We start from the raw sequence: 12,112 nt of genomic DNA on the forward strand, positions 1-12,112 counted from the left end.
GATGGGGTGATGTTGAAAAGTGGAAGGATAGGTGGTATAAGAAAAGAGAGGAATCTGAAGATAGAACAACTTATTCAGCATTTCCAGTGAGAGAAAAGGAGAAACCAGTGGAGCATTATCCTATGAGAGAAATACCTGGAGGAGGATATGTACATGTTCCATGGACCAGACAGGATATTTTATCATTTACGAATGATTTCCCTCGATTGAGAGAAAAGCCCGTCGAGTGGTATAGGCAGGTAGATAGGTTTGTGAAATTGTCAAAAGTGCTGTGGGTTGACCTGAATAGTCTGTTTGATATAATTGTTCCAGCAGACTTGTGGACTGAGTGTAAAATAGTTGTGAGTTGGCCTACTGAGGAATATCCAAGAGATCCAAGAACAGGGGCACCAGATCCAGAAGTAATGAGGAAGTATGATCAGGTGATGGTATACCTGAAGAGTAAAGTTCCTCCAAAAGAGACAGACTGGGTTAAGATAGACCGAACACAGGACAGAACAGGAAGCAAAAGAATCAGTTCATGCTTTTTACGAAAGGTTGATACTGGCTTTTAAACAATTCAGTGGAGATGAACACCTGGGTGACAAGGATTTGAGTCATTTTGTATACAGATTTGTATATGGTTTAAGACCTGAAATTGGTGAGAGAATTCGTGAGCACACGGTGGATTGGCAGAGTAAGAAAGTAGATGAGATTCTGAGACATGCAAAATACTTCAGTGATGAAATTGAAGCAAAACAAAGAAAGCTGAAAGAGAAAGCAATGTGGGCACAAGTGAAAGTTGCAGAAAGACAGGAAGCACAGTTAGTGGAACAGGCAAATAATCCAGGAAATAATGTAGGAAATAGACCCAGATATGCAGGAAAAGGAAAAGGAAGTCTGGAGGAAGCGAAAAAAAAGTTCCCGTGTCACAACTGTGGCCAACTGGGACATTGGAGATCGGAATGTCCTAATCCACCATTAGTGAGTAATGAGGGTAAATCCTTAAATCAACAGGTGCAGAATGAAGGGAATAACCAGCAGCAACAGCAACAGAAAGTTGTGAGACAGCAGAGTCAGGAGCCAAAACCGCCCTTGCCGCAGAATAGAGGGGTACAAAAGTACGATCAGGACTCGGGATTCTTCAATGATGAGCAGGTAAACAAACCAAGACGTTCTAACAAAGTACAACAGTACTTGTTAAAGAGTGAAGGGAGTGAGTCTGAGGGTGATTATTGACGGTGCCGAAGAGAGGAAGAAGAGTGCATACTTGGTGTAACTCTAGAAATAGACCAGGCAGGACCATTTGTGGATGGGAAAATAAATGAGGAGAGTGTTACTTTTTTTGGTAGACACAGGTGCGACAAGATCAACTGTCAGGTCAACAGATGTTAGAAATCTTCCTCTCTCGGATGAAGCAATCCAAGTAGTTGGTGTAGCTAATACACAAATCAGAACACGTCTTACTGAACCAGTAAGAGTACAGATAGGGAAATTTTCAGACATGCACAGATTTATTGTCTGTGACACGAGTCCAGTGAACCTGTTAGGTAGGGACCTATTGTGTAAAATGAATTGCACAATTTTTTGTACACCAGATGGAATAGCTTTTGAAACACCAGATGATGATGTTTTCTACCGAATGACTCTAGAAAATAGAGAAAGTGAGTTAATTGGTGCATTTGCTGTGTTTAATCCGGAGGATTTGCCTCAAGAGCTGAGAGACACAGTGAAAAGAGCAGTTTGGGATTTTACAGGAGAGGATGTGGGATTGATGAATAATGTAGATCCAGTGAAAATTGCAGTAAAAGAGGGAATTACATATCCTAACATTCCTCAGTACAAAATGACACCAGAAATAATTGAAGGGATAACTCCTATAATTGAGAAAATGATTCAGCAAGGAGTTCTGAGAGAATTACTGAGTAGTCCGTGTAATTCACCGATAATGGGACTGAAAAAGCCCAATGGCAAATTTAGGATCGTACAGGATCTGAGAAAAGTTAATCAAATTGTGGTGGCATGTTGTCCTATTGTGCCAAATCCATCAGTGATTCTGTATCAAATTCCACATGATGCTGAGTGGTATACAGTGATTGATTTGTGTCATGCGTTCTTTTCAATTCCATTGCATCATGACAGTCAGACGATTTTTGCATTTAGGTTTGGCCAGCGTATCTTAGCATGGTGTCGAATCCCACAGGGGTATACAGAGAGTCCTTCGATATTCAATCAGTTATTGAAGAAATCGTTGGAGAGTTTGATTATGCCCGAAAACTCAGTGTTAGTGCAGTACATTGATGACCTACTGGTGGCATCAAAGACACGTGAAGCTTGTGAAGTGGATACCATAGCTTTACTGAATCATCTGGCAGATGGAGGGTTAAAGGTATCTCCAGCCAAATTGCAATTTTGCAAGAAAGAGGTTCATTATCTTGGACATAATATTGAAAAAGGTCTGAGAAAAGTGACTACTGACAGGATCAAAATAATCAGAGAAATGAAAGCTCCAAAAACCCAGAGAGAAGTGAGAATGTTCCTGGGTATGGTGGGATATTGTCGTCAGTGGATAATTAATTTTTCCCTGATAGCAAAGCCATTGATTAAATTGACAAAAAGTGAAATGACAGATCCATTGAATCTGGATGAAGAACAATTGGCAGCATTTGAAGAGCTCAAAAGTAAAATGTGTGAGGCTCCAGCTCTGGGTATGCCTGTCTATGAGAAAGAGTTCGAATTGTACTGCAGTGAGAGAAATGGATGTGCACTTTCAGTGTTAATCCAGAAACATGGACAATTGAGAAGGCCTATTGCATACTTCTCATCGACACTTGACCCTGTAGCTGTGGGTTTACCAGGTTGTCTAAAATCTGTGGCTGCAACATGCAGAAGCCTGGAACAGAGTGAGGGGATCATAATGGGATATCCTGTAAGGGTATTTGTACCTCACAATGTGGCAATTCTTTTGACGAGAAGCAGAACTCAGCATATGTCACATAGTCGGCTGACTAAGTACGAAAAAGTGATTCTGGGAGCTTCAAACGTGACACTTGAGAGATGTGTGAATGTGAATCCAGCGACACTCTTGCCGGATATTGAAAATGTGGGTATAAAGATGGAAGAGGATCATGATTGTTTGGATGTGCTTGAGTATTGTACAAAACCGAGACCAGACATAAGGGATATTCCCTTACCTGAAAATGACCATGTGTTGTTTGTGGATGGATCATGCCTGAGGAATGATGATGGTGTGCTATGTGCAGCATATGCAGTGTGCAAAGTTTCAGAGGTCATGGAAGCATCACCATTGAAAGGAGTGAAATCTGCGCAAGTTGCTGAATTAGTGGCATTGACAAAAGCTTGTGAGATTGGGAAAGATTTGAGAACAACCGTGTTGACTGATAGTCAGTATGGATTTGGAGTGGTGCATGACTTTGGCCAGTTGTGGCTGCAAAGAGGTTTCTTGACATCGGGTGGGACTCCGATAAAGAATGCTGAATTGATTGGAAAATTGCTTGAGGCGATACAGCTGCCTAAGGAGTTAGCAGTTGTAAAATGTGCTGCCCATGGTCCAGGGGATGATTTTATCACGGTTGGAAACCGTTACGCCAACGATGTGGCGCAGTATTGTGCTAAGACAAATCAGTCAATTAATCGGGACAGAATGGAGGAAATGTCTTTTCTTTCTGTGATGTTTACTAATGTCCTAGAAACGTGGGATGAAGTGAAGCAGTTACAAGATGAGGCAGGAGAAGAAGAGAAACAAGATTGGGTTAAAGCAGGATGTGCTCCAAGAGAAACAGACCATGCATGGGTCTACAGAGATGGCAGACCAGTGATGCCTAACTCTATCTTGTCATCAATGGCAAGGATGTATCATGGCCAGGGACATCTGGGGAGGGATGCGATGGTGAGGTCGTTCAAGCAGACCTGGTACAATGCAAAGTTCAGGACAATTGCAGAGAGCATCTGTCAAAGGTGTTTAATTTGTCAGCAATTTAACACTGGGAAAAAGACAGTGGTGAGTCTGGGAACAATAGGCAGAGAAGGAGGTCCTTTTACAAGAATGCAGATTGATTTCATTGAAATGCCCCAAGTAAACAGACTGAGGTATGTTTTGGTGGTAGTCTGTTTGTTTTCAAGGTGGGTGGAAGCTTACCCGACTAGAAGAAATGATGGATTAACAGTGGCAAAATTACTGTTGAGGGAGTTGATTCCTAGGTACGGGTTTCCAGTTACAGTTGAGTCTGACAGAGGTAGACACTTTCAAAATGAACTCATAGGTTTAATTTGTGAAGCATTGAAAATACAGCAGAAGCTACATTGTGCATACCGACCAGAGGCTTCTGGTGTGGTTGAGCAGATCAATGGCACAATCAAGAATAGAATTGGAAAGATGTGTTTAGCCACTGGCATGAAATGGCCAGATGTGTTACCTCTAGTTCTGATGACTATGAGATCTACTCCAGATAGAACTACTGGTTTGAGCCCGCATGAAATAATCATGGGACGTGCTATGCGCCATGCATTCGTGCCTGTCAATAAGTTGGTGTCAATAACTGATGACATGATTTTGGATTACTGTAAAGGCCTGGCTGACGCAGTTCATTCTGTGTTTCACCAGGTTGGAGAAGAAGCTACCACACTTAAGAAGAAGCAAGCCCATGATCTAAGTCCAGGAGACTGGGTGAGGATTAAAGTGCACAGAAGAAGAAATTGCTTGATTCCAAGGTGGGGAAGGCCGAGACAAGTCATTCTGACTACAACGACTGCAGTAAAGTGTGCTGGAGTGAAGCACTGGGTACATGCAAGTCATACTCTGAGAGTTCCAAACCCAAAAGAAGGAACTGGTAAAGAGTATTTTGAAGAGTCAGATTCCAGCGATGATGAAGATACTGAAGATACGGAATCAGTGAGAAAAGAAGCACAGAGAGCTTCAAGAGAATCACTGCGAGTATCAGAGAAAAGATCAGATTCTGTTAAAGAGCCTGAAGTTTCAAGTAGCAGTGGAGGGAAAAGAAAAGAAAAAAGAAATCACACAGAGATTACTCCTGAATCAGAAGAGGAGGAGATTGAAGAACCGCTTGAGATTATTCTTGAAGAAACAGGGTCAGAAGAAGAAAGAGAGGGACAAATTGCGGAAGACCCCCGAGGAGGTGTAGGGAACATTGATGAGGAGCTAGGTGAAGGGACAAGTAGACAGCAAGAAGATTGCGTGTCGGAGACCCGAGGAGGGACAGAAGTAGGGAAGTCTCAAATAGTGGTGAAAGAATCTGTGGAAGAAAAGAAAACTGCTAAGAAACGAAAGCAAAAGGCAATTGGAACAGAATCGGATGATGAAAATGAACAAACAGAGGGTCGAGTTCTGAGAAAGAGAACCTCGATTGGAGAAAAGAGTGTTAAAGAATTAAGGCCGAAAAAGGTTGTGAAAGGAGATCGTTGGCCTAACAACCGAGTTAAAAGGGTGAGATACAGAGTAATAAGAGCAAATTCATCGAAAGCTGAACAAGTAAATGAAATATCAAGTCAAACTTCAAAGGCTGAAGGAGAAGAATCAAAGCGATCAAAAGAACCAGTAGAAATAAAAAGAGTTAAAAGACCCAACCAAAAGTACAGATCACCGGAATGGTCTTATGTGACACTGTCTGAAGAAGGAAAAGAAGAAACAGTGACTCGAGATAATCCGGAAGTGGTCTTGAGAGAGGTGGTTGAGGAAGATACTGGTGAAATTCTGAAAGTACTCTTGACTGACATTGGAGAAGAGTCGAGTACTGAGGATTCTGACGTTGGAGATCTGATACAATTTGATGTTGAAGAAATTGAAGTGAAGAATGACAAGTATCCAAACTGAGTGAAAGAAGGATTCACTTGGATCAAGTGAACGAAGAGATCATTTGGATAAACTGAAAGCTGAAGGATTGCTGAAGAATTGAAGAAGTTCAAACAGTAGTGGAGTAGTAGAGGCTAAACTAAAATGGCTAACATAGAGGATAATAGAAATAGATGTGCCTTCTTTAAGAGGTGGTGTAGAATGTGCTGCTGTTGTACTGGATTATTAATGCTTCTATGGGGTGTTTTAGTTTTATTAGTTACTTTTAGAGTAGAGTTTGGAATGAATATAGAAAATGTGACAAATGTAGAGAAGAATTCTCAAAAAATAATTCCAATTAGAAGTAGTAGTTACATACACAAAGATAGGTCAATTAATAATTTCTCTAGTAATGTTTTTTCTAAACTGTTATATGAATATGTGAAGACAATGGAAGTAAGGGATTGCTATGTCTGCATGCAGTTACCTGCATCTGTTTCAGAGGGTGTTACCTATCACCATTTACCAGCTACATATGGTATTTCTTGTAGTATTTTAAGTAGTGTTTTTTATTTGTTAGGGAAAATAGATTATAAGATGTCTAACAGAGATAGTATTTTTGGGCACTTGCCAATGAATGAAGAGCTGAATCCAGCTAAAGAAGCTAACACTTTTGGTGAGATTTTTATTGAAGAAAAAGGATTAACATTAGATTATATTTTTAAGAATAATTTAACTTGCAGTTTGAAAGAAGAAGAGAGAGCTTTCCTGGATATGGTAGAAGAAAGGAGAGTGAACATGCATGAGAAAGGGGGAAAATATGAAGTGAGTGAGACAATTTGGGACATTGAGATGGGAAAAGAGTTGAGAAATGGGGCTAGTCCGACCTTAGCTTTAGATGCGCCACAGAAGGGTAAACTTTGCATTACCAGAAGGAAATCCCAATATGATACATATTTTGTGGGAACTAGTGAGTGCCATGATACATACTTCATTGCGACAGGTTGGGGTTTCAGAGGTGGAGAAGATACGATTTTTCCAGGAGTGTACTATGTTTGTGGGAACAAGGCTTATTACAAGTTGCCTGACCATTGGTATGGCACGTGTTATGTGGGCCTGGTTTTTCCTAAGATTTTTCATACAGATAAAATAAGAGATGTAGAAGATATTAACTTATTAACACGTTTTAAGAGAGAAACTTGGTCTGAAATTGTGGGTGACATTTTTGGGGTTTTGATTCCAGCAGTGGGAATTTCTTTAAATGCTTATGGAATTCGGAAACTGTCCACAGTGGTTGATCGCTTATCGACAAATACCGCAGGAGGGTTTCTTTTGGTGAATACGGAATTAAGTGCCGTACGTGCCATGTCAATGCAAAATCGACTTGCCCTTGATATTTTATTGGCCAAGGAGGGTGGAGTTTGTGGAATATTGAAAGTTCAACATTGTTGTACTTACATTCCTGACGAAAGTAAAGACCTGAAGGTCTATATCAAAAATATTACTGATTTGCATGAGGAATTAGTACCACTTGAAGCTGGGAGTTTGTGGACTAAAATAGCTAATAAAATGATAGCTGTTAAGGATTTTATTGCACAAATAGGTAGTACTATTATAGGTAGAATATTGTTTCCTTTGTCTTGTATAATTGTTGCTTTATTAATAATAAGATTGGTGTGTGTGTGTTGTAAAAACAGGGGAGGGAAGAAGAAATTGAATAAGGAAAAGAGAAATAAGAAGTTGAAAAGAGAACCTCAAGAAATTGAACTAGAAGAATTGAGGGAGAGTGTTTACTTAGAGACAAAGAGAGATGATGAAAGAGTGACTAGTGTTTAATGTTGTGTAAGGGGAAAAGACATTTCTGATTTTTCCTAAAATGGGACTAAATTTTCACTAATTTTTTTTTTGGGTTTATTTGGTGATAAAATCACCAAAGGGGGGATTGCTGGAGCAGAGTTTTCTTTTAGAAAATTCATGGGCTTTTGAAGCTCTGGCATGTCTATGTGTTTTATTAATTTATTAATAATTAACAATTAATTATTTGTCTTGTGTAAGTGTGATTCTATTAATCAATCCGTTTGTTCTAACATAAGAGAGAGTTATACGAGGGTTAGCTTATTTGTGCTGTTTCTGTTTAATAATAACGTGCAAGTTTTCATGTTTAAACGTTGCTGTGTGCTATTTATTTTAAGCACAAAACGCTGTCTGAATTAATGCTTTTTATGTTGCAAAGCTAGATAAATACATACACATAAGGGTATTAGTGGGGTTAACACTGTTTAATCATTATGCTGTAGTAACGTTTATTTTGTCTCTTTAATTAAGATGGTCTATTGTGGCCTATGAAGGCCTTAATCGAGCTGACAGTATTTCGAAGCCTGGCTGTGGCATATTCTGTGATGTGGCAAGGGAGACCCCTGCTGGAAAAAGGTTGAAGACAACTGACCATGGTCCTTATTGTAAATTTCCATGAGGACATCAGCAGTTTGGAGGATCTCCAAAGAAATGGAACGTCCTTGGCAAACAAAGGAGCTTCAGAAACGAACAATGTACTGTGGCCCGGCTGCCGAGGGAAGTTGAACAAATTGGATACTTTGATAGTTTCTTGGTTCCTGTTCCGTAGTTCACGTCTTGTGACTTTTCCTGAGCGAAGATTTTCAGATGTAGCAATGTTACATCCCTTCCTTCTCGCTCTGCTCAGTGATACAGTTTATTCTGACAACTTTATGTGTGTTTCCATTGTAATTTTTATTATAAAAACTGTTAGCTTAGGGAGGGATCTTGCCACCCTTTTGCCACTTGCCATTTTACCTTTGCTGCGTGAACTTGCGTTGCTGAGGATCGATGCTGAAGGACTTCGTCTTGAGAGACTTTACCGAGAGACTTGTCCTGACCCGTTCTGACACTTAGTTAGAATAGGTAACTATGAGAAATGATTTATTCTGATTTTACTTTGACTAATTTTAGATAAAGCAATATAACTTTTAAACATGGTGTTGAATTTCCTTTCTTGTCAATTATTGTGTACATTTTGATCATTATTATATAGATTGTATAGAGTATGTTTAAGGACAACCACTATAATCAGGTCCTATCGTCCTAGATATAGATGCAGGGTGGTTTGGAGTTTTCTTCCCACAGGTCTATTGCTGGTAGAGTATTTGAGCGTATGTTAGTGAAATGGGCCCTAGCGTATGATGAATGTATGTGTGTGTAACTGTGAGATTACTCTATCCGTGGAAGTGGGTTCATTTTAGGTACCCTGATCTCTATCACATATCCCTGTCATTTTCTCTTTATGCTATGCTAAACTGACTTATACATTCAATTACTTTGTTTCTCAGTTTTAGTTTGCTTTATGTGATTTACTGTTGTTATGCTGTCCTTTGTATTGCTACCTTAAATTCCCTCAATAAACGTATTTTTTTAACTGAAAACTCGATTTGATGGTATTTGAGGGCTTTACATGAGCACCAGTTACACTACACAATGAAACATTCATTTTTGGTAGGCACAGGAAGATTAAGTGATTGACCCAAAATCACAGGATGTTGAGCCAACCTCAAGACATGAACCTGGTTCCCTATTCCAAAGTCGGCAGCTCTGGCCGTAACGCCACATCCCCCAGCTCCTTTCTCCAGACCATTTACATAAGGGCAACTCTTTGTCAGGCATTATTTAGATTCAGTTTGACAAAGTTTCATTCCATAGAAGTATGTCCGATTCCATAATATATATGACATTTCAGACTATTTAATTCAGTAGTTCAAAGTCTAGTTCATAAAAGTTATCAACTCATTTCCCAGTGTCTAAGTGAATGAATTATAAAGTGTGAATGACTGTGAATCACTGTGAATGGCTTTGATTCTCAGTCATACTCTATCATTTATACATTCTCACGCAGTCTGACTTCCTCCGTACCAGACTCAACCTTTTACTCACATGCAAAGACATGATCACACATACAGACGCTATCTCACAGCACGCACAAACATAGACAAACCCATATGCAGGCAACATTTAAAACGTTGTCTTTTGCTTACCTTATTTCCTGCACAGGTCCAGTTCGGACATCTGCTCTTTTCTGCTTCCGGAGCTGGGGGACAATAAAACCTCTCACCTGCGCAGGAGGTCGCAGGTATCAGGCTTCACTCTGCTTGTTCACCCCACACTTTCCCAACTCTATGGTGAGTTTGGAAATGGTAGGGTGACAGGACAATTGAAGTGTAGCCATGGGCACTGCAGGGCTTAAGCCTACAGCGCCCATGGTTACCTTTATCTGTGATGTCTCAGTACGTCACATATAGGGGAGGCCCTGAGGCTTGAGGAAGGCCTGAGTAAGGAATGAGATTTTTCCAGCCTTGGTGATCTCTCCCTGGTGGTTGTCACAGGCACCTTTCTGCGCCTGCGCCAGCCTCAGGCAGAAACTGTTGCAGCACAGAAGGAGCTCACCACTTTTCTTTTGTTATAGCAAGAGTGAATAATGGATTATTTATGACTCTTGACATAACAGAAACAAATGCGCAAGGAAGTAAGGGGGTCGTAGTGCTGGAGCCCATTAAAAGCAACCGCCACTGCCATCTGGTGGGGGGCAAATGGCCATAATGGCCTCCCCATGTTTCAGGGAGGCCTTAGTGAAAGGGGAGAGACCTTCCTGAAACTTTTCCGAGGCTGTGGAGTGCGGTCATGGACACCTTTGCATTGTGTCACACCACCAACATGATTGCAGATCACGATTACCGTATCTCACAATGCATAAGTGTGTTTTCCTGAGTAATCCATTTACCTTTATGCGACCGTCTACGGAACCGAGCAGCCTGTTTTGCGTTGCTGGCTTTGTCTTGGAATACTCTTGTGTGTGTGACCACTTTTTTCACACAATACAAAGGTGTACTTCTCCAGAAAAATGTGTTTACCCCACCTGAACTGCCTGACTAACCGAGCAGCCCAGTATACATTGTAGTCTCTCTATTGAAATATTCTTGCACGTATTGCTTAGACGATGTCTTATTGAAGGTTCTAAGATTCCATGGTTTTGTAGGGAACTTTAGTCAGGCGAAATTTGTCATGATGAGATCTGAAAAGTAACTACGGACCCAAACATTGAGATCCCCTTCCTAAGTTTCTTTTAAAACATGTTATGATTTGCCAGCAAATACCATATATGAACAGACAGGATCACCGCTTATGTTTGCTTGATATAAAATACTACGCAATCTTGGGATCTGTTCAGTCTCTATATATATATATATATATGTATATATATAGCAGCAACTCCTCCACCAAGTAAAGAAGCAGAGGCCATAGCGGGGAAACTGGTGGAAGCGGTTTATTTGATGCAAGGCATAATGCATTTCGGCCGTGATTCGGCCTTCCTCAGATGCCATCAATATTTCTGGAGACTCCTTCCCCCGTTTAAAATCACCCTGCCACAGTTCCATTGGGTGGAAATCGCCACACCCCCTCATTAAGTTAATTGCTCACTGTTTGTAGTTCATGGGAACTACAAGCCCCAGAGTTCATTGCCCAGGTAAGTGCTGCACGAGGTGTGTCCAAATGGATTCTGCGATATGCGGCAAAGTAACGGTGAAATAAAAAGTCAATATCCAGCTTGTTGGAATCACAACTTGCCTCCTCCAGTCCCCGAACGTTCCAGCCTCCCAACAATCATCGTCAGCCGGGCAGGGATCAAGAGGACAATGCTCTCCGGTCCTCCGTGAAATCACGGACCACGTAGCAGCCGCCTCGGATTCCGTTGTGCAGAGAGGCGTGCACCAGGCTATTCCAATACCTTGGATGTAGAAACAAGCCGCCGAAGCAGAAACCAGATGAGCCTGTGCCACTTCGAAGAACGGGGCCCCTGTAGCGCGTTTCTGGATACCGCGCAAAATATAGCAGCAACTCCTCCACCAAGTAAAGAAGCAGAGGCCACAGCGGGGAAACTGGTGGAAGCGGTTTATTTGATGCAAGGCATAATGCATTTCGACCGTGATTCGGCCTTCCTCAGATGCCATCAATATTTCTGGAGACTCCTTCCCCCGTTTAAAATCACCCTGCCACAGTTCCATTGGGTGGAAATCGCCACACCCCCTCATTAAGTTAATTGCTCACTGTTTGTAGTTCATGGGAACTACAAGCCCCAGAGTTCATTGCCCAGGTAAGTGCTGCACGAGGTGTGTCCAAATGGATTCTGCGATATGCGGCAAAGTAACGGTGAAATAAAAAGTCAATATCCAGCTTGTTGGAATCACAACTTGCCTCCTCCAGTCCCCGAACGTTCCAGCCTCCCAACAATCATCGTCAGCCGGGCAGGGATCAAGAGGA

This window comes from Triturus cristatus, chromosome 6 (genome assembly GCF_964204655.1).
Source record: "Triturus cristatus chromosome 6, aTriCri1.1, whole genome shotgun sequence".
In the NCBI taxonomy this organism is placed as follows: Eukaryota; Metazoa; Chordata; class Amphibia; order Caudata; family Salamandridae; genus Triturus; species Triturus cristatus.